This window comes from Humulus lupulus, chromosome 8 (genome assembly GCF_963169125.1).
Source record: "Humulus lupulus chromosome 8, drHumLupu1.1, whole genome shotgun sequence".
NCBI lineage: Eukaryota > Viridiplantae > Streptophyta > Magnoliopsida > Rosales > Cannabaceae > Humulus > Humulus lupulus.
Window position 1 is genome coordinate 104,014,526 of NC_084800.1, and position 6,000 is coordinate 104,020,525.

Below are 6,000 nucleotides of genomic sequence, written 5' to 3' on the forward strand. Positions count from 1 at the left end.
ATCTACTCAAAGACAGAAGCCAAACACAAAGGGCATCTGTGACCGGCGTCAGAAAGGCTCAAGAAACACCAATTATATGCCAAGTTTAAGAAATGCAAATTCTGGCTAGAGAAGGTGGCATTTTTAGGACACAAAGTATCCAAAAAAATGGCGTAGAAGTAAACCCAATCAAGATAGAAGCTGTGAAAGACTGGCCCAAGCCTAAGAGCGCCACCGAAGTAAGAAGCTTTCTGGGCTTAGCAAGATACTACAAAAGATTTGTTGAAGGGTTCTTCAAAATACCTATGCCCTTAACAAATTTGACAAGGAAGCAACGAAAATTTGTATAGATGGAGAAGTTCTAAGAAATCTTCCAAACGCTAAAGGACAAGCTCATAATAACCCCCGTTCTATGCATACCAAATGACAAGGGCAAGTATGTTGTACATTGCGACGCATCAAAACAAGGACTTGGACGCATTTTAATGCAGGACGGAAAGGTGGTCGCATATGCCTCGAGACAGCTAAAGGAGTATGAACAAAGGTACCCGACCCATGACTTGGAGTTGCCAGCAGTGGTCTTCGCATTAAAGATTTGGAGGCATTATCTGTACGGAGAGAAGTGCGAGATCTATACAGACCATAAGAGTTTAAAATACTTCTTTACACAAAAGGATCTCAACATAAGGCAACAAAGGTGGCTGAAGCTAGTTAAGGACTACGATTGTGAGATTTTGTTTCATCCGAGAAAGGCTAATGTCGTGGCAGATGTGCTTAGTAGACAGAGTTAAGGTAGCATATCGACTCTTAAGAGGATTGCACAACTTTTACAAAATGATATTAAGAAATTTGAAATCGAGCTGATAACGAGACAATTAGTTGATCTCATAATTAAGTCAACACTTACGAATGGAAATTATGGAGAAACAACAAGAGGACGAGTTTCTTCTTAAGAAAAAGGCAACACTACAAAACTCGAAAAATGTTGATTTTTTTTATAACAAAGGAAGGTATGCTACAATATAGAAACCGAGTGTGTGATCTGAATCAGGATTGATTAAGAGAAATTATCATGCGAGAAGCGCACACCACTTCATATTCACTTCATCCGGGATTGACCAAGATGTACAACGATGTCAAGACAATGTACTGGTGGCCGGGAATGAAGAAATACATCGTAGAGTGTGTAGCAAAATGTCTTACATGCCAACAAGTTAAGGTCGAATATTAGAGACCCACTAGAACATTATAACCGTTAGAGATTCCCGAATAGAATGGGAAGGTGTAGCGATGGACTTCATGACGGGATTACCAAGGAGCACCAAGCAGCATGACTCTGTTTCGGTGATAGTAGATAGTCTCACAAAATCTGGTCATTTCTTGCCAGTAAGAACAATTTATAACGCTGAGCAGTATGCAGTGTTAGGAAAATATGTATTTTGCCTCATTGGAAATAACAATAAACTATAACTCTATGCAATATATTATAAATAAATAATGATTGATTAAAAAGAGTTACAACTCTATAACTGAAAATTACAAATAAACAAAGAAAATGAAGAAGGTGATGAAGAAGAAGAGAATAGTAAAATACAACTCTAAGCAAAATGTTACAAATAAAGTAAAGTGTTTGAAACAAAAGAAAAGAAAAGATTACAACTCTTGAACAAGAAATACAAGTAAATAGAGAAGAACAATATAAAGATGAAAAGCAATAGAATGAAAGAAAGGAACAAGAAACAAAGGATAAACAACTCTCACTCACACTACCAAAGTGAAGAGTGTTGGGGATCACCAACTTGAACAAGGTTTGAAACCTTTGTCCAAAAGCTTATTTCCCCCTAATTCAAGCACTAAGGGATCTCTCACAGATTATAGGAAATGCTTTATGGAATTATCAAGCCTCAAGGTGTTTCTAGCCAAGTGCTCTAATGGATAGAAATATTGTGTCTTAGAAGTGAGCATTAGGCTCCTATTTATAGAGTTTTGAGACACCCTTTGAATTTCAAATTCCACCAACTCCCATGGCTGTTACCAATGATTAATTTGATGTGGAATTAAAATAGAGATTTGGGAGTTACTTGGCTGTTGGAAACGTTCAAAATTGGATAAAAACTGAAGTTGGAAGATGCTACCAGCCACTTGGGCCGCGACGCTTGTTCCAGGCGCCGCGACCCTTAGTCATTTCCAGCAACCATTTTTTTCTCAATTTTCAAAACATTCCAAATTTTTTCCCACTTGATTTTGTAACTTCCATATACAATATGAGAGTTAAAATCGTATCTCTATCTTCCATTTCTCATATGGCTTTAAGAAATTCATCTCAATATTGTGTAACAACAATTCTACACAATAATGTGTGATATTTGGGAGTTACAAATTTGTAACACCAAATATGTAACACATTTGGATATTTCATATATATCTAAATAATGTAACTCTCTATTATATGTTACAACATGTGACACTCTATGTCACATTTATTTAATCTAAAACGTTATATTATAAAATAATATAACATTCCCCCACTAGATTGAATAGTCATCTATTGTAACACTTATTTAATCAATCATTATATTTTTAAAAAATATAACATGTCCCCCACTTGATTAAATAAGAACTCTCTCTTATAGGAGTCATTGCATTGATGCATAAAGTAAAGTGTTTTTCAACTTCAACTTTACTATAGTGTAATTATCACAAAATTTGTCGAAAATTTGGTTGCTTTAGGCATTGAACCATCTTTTCATGATAACAAATCGGTGATAACACACACACCTTTGCGATGTTCACTTGAGACCTCTATGTCTCGCTTTGCACCGTTAATGGCCATGTGCACTTTCAATTCATGGACGTTCTTGAGAATACTCCCAATTCTCATGAGAGGCGGCACCACCCTTAGGTCCATATAGGTAGAATTCTTACAGTATTTTGTTACCAAAAATACTTGTCTTTACAAGACTGAATTCTATTAAAAAAAACCTTTCGGTCTTAACCCTCCTCTTGGTAACACACAAGTACTCAATATCTCAGATGGGACTTTTTTTAGTACAACTAATATTCACTTGATTGACTTGTTATTAACTATTGAACCTAACACTAGTGTTAAGATAGGTTACCATCAATCATGAATCTCTTTAGGGAGTTTAAGTCCCATCCCTCGAGATGATGCAACCACTAAATCCCTCGTTAGTGGCTTAGTGAAAGGATCTGCCAGATTTTCACTTGTTCTCACATAGGATATTGATATGACTCCTCTTTGAATTAATTATCTTGCATATCCATGTCTTAGACTAATGTGTCTAGACTTCCCATTATACACTCCGATGTATGCTCTAGCCAATGTCGCTTAGCTATCATAATGTATCGATATAGTAGATACATTCTCTTTGATTAGGGGAATCTCTATCAACAGATCCCTTAACCATTCGGTCTCTTTGCCGGTAGCAGCTAGAGCTATGAACTCTGCTTCCATAGTGGAATGAGATATACAGGTTTGTTTCTTGGAACCCCAAGAAATTGCACCTCCACCAAGTGTAAATACCCAACCAGTTGTGGACAAGTTGTCCCCAAGATTGGATATCCAACTTGCATCTATATATCCTTCTAATATCGAAGGAAATTTGGAGTAGTGAAGGCTTAGTCCTTTGGTTTTCTTGAGATAACCTAGGACTCTTCCAATTGCCTTCCAGTGATCCACACTTGGATTACTTGTAAACCTACTAAGTTTACTTACTGCAAATGCTATATTAGGTCTAGTACACTGGGCAGCGTACATTAGACTCCCTATAGCACTAGCATACTCCAATTGAGCCACCGATCTTCCTTCATTCTTCTCTAGTTTTAACTATGATCTAATGGAGTATTGGCATCTTTAACCTTGAGATGGTTAAATTTGTTCAATACTTTCTCAACATAGTAGGCTTGCCCTAACGCAAAACACCCACTATGTTTCTTTACTTTGATACCGAGTATGGTATCAACTTCTCCAAGATCTTTCATCTTGAAGGTTGATGATAAAAACCTCTTCGTTTCTTCTATCCCTTTCATGCTATTACTTAGAATAAGCATGTCATCCACATATAAGCAAACAATGATCACATATCCCTTACAAGTTTTGGAATACAAACACTTGTCTCCATTGTTATGTCTAAACCCATTAGACATGATGGCTTGATCAAATTTCTCATGCCATTGCTTAGGAGCTTGTTTCAATCCATATAAGGATTTTACAAGTCTACAAACTTTATGTTCATATTTTGGTAGGACAAACCCTCCAGGTTGTTCCTTATAGACCTCCTCATTGAGGTCACCATTACGGAATGCTGTTTTGACATCCATTTGATGAACATACAAGTTGTGTATAGAAGCTAAAGCGAACAAAATTCTTATAGAAGTTGTTCTTGCAACAGGCGCATAGGTATCGAAATAATCGATACCCTCTTTTTGCCTATACCCTTTAGCTACTAATCTAGCTTTAAAGGTTTGGATAGTGCCATCAGTGTAGTATTTTCTCCTAAATACCCACTTACACCCGATTGGATTAGACCTCGGTTGGAGGTCTACCAATTCCCAAGTGTTATTGGAAAGAATGGAATCCATCTCATCATTGATGGCTTCTTTCCAAAATGTACTATCTCTCGATTGCATAGCTTCTCTATAAATTTTAGGATCATCCTCAACAAGAAGTACAATAGGAATTTTCCTAATGACTTCCTCTCTATTTCCTTCTACCATGTAGAATGAAATTCGTTGAGAATCTATCTCATCCACTACTAGACTTTTATGATTTTTAAGCCATTGACTTCTTCTAGGTTCAAATGGTTGCTTTACATCCTTTTGAGAATTCTCCTCATGAGAATCAACTTTGGATGTAGACGCTTGAGAATTGTTCTCATATAACAAATTATCCTTTAGAGATATTGAAGCTTGAGAATTGTTGTCACATAACATATTCTCAAAGAATTCAACTTCTCTAGATTCAATCACAATATTAGACTCTAATTCTAATAGCCTATAAGCTTTACTTTTGTTGGCATAACCAACAAAAGCACACTTTATGGCTCTTGTTGATGGTGAGAACTCGTCAACTAAGTTAAGTTAGAAAAATTGCAAAGTAAAGATTATCAAAAGAAAAGCTTTAGAAATCTAAGTATCAACTCCAAGAACAATTGCAGAAGAACAATGGTGAAATTAGTTTGTATTCACTATGGTGCACTTGCCACAGTAAATTTTCCAACCCCCATTCAGGTGGAGTTAGAGTTCATTTTATAGTAGGCTCTAATGGCCCTGGGTACATGGTGGTCCAGGGGACCAGATGGTACATGAGTACACTAGCAGGAGAGTGGTTCCAGGGGTAGTGGTGTCGGCTCCCGCACATGGTCAGAATCCGTGGGGATGTCTCCACTACTTACTGAGTACGAGTGTCAGGGGTTGTCCGGTGTGGACCGTAGCAAGTACTTTGCTTGTACGGCCACTACATGTCTGACATGGGCTTAGTGTCCGTACTTCCCCTAAACTTGTCATGAATTGCTGTGAGACACCTCCAACGCGCCCTTACTGGTGCGTTGGACAGATCCATAATTTTACCTCTTGTTGGACTCATGGTAATAGTGGTGCCCAATATGTGGCGCTAATCTTAAGGGCGAGATAGAACCCCTCTTGTGAGGCCAATTTTGGGGAGGCGATCCCTAGTGGTGCGGATAAGGCCTGGTAGAATTGAGTGTACTAAGAGGAGGCGTGATGCAAGCCTCCGCGAGACGCCTCCATCGAGGCGTGGCTAGAAGGGTGCGAGGTGTTGGGTGAGGCGCGCACGCGATGCGGCGTGCACTAGGCGCTGGGAGAGGCGCGCGAGGCAGCCACGCGAGGCTGGAGCGAGGCGTGCGAGGCGACCCACGTGAGGCTGGGGCGAGGCACGCGAGGCGGCCCATGTGAAGCTGGGGCGAGGCGCGCGAGGCAGCCACGCGGGGCTGGGGCGAGGCGCGCGAGGCAGTCACGCGAGGCTGGGCGGAGGCGCGCGAG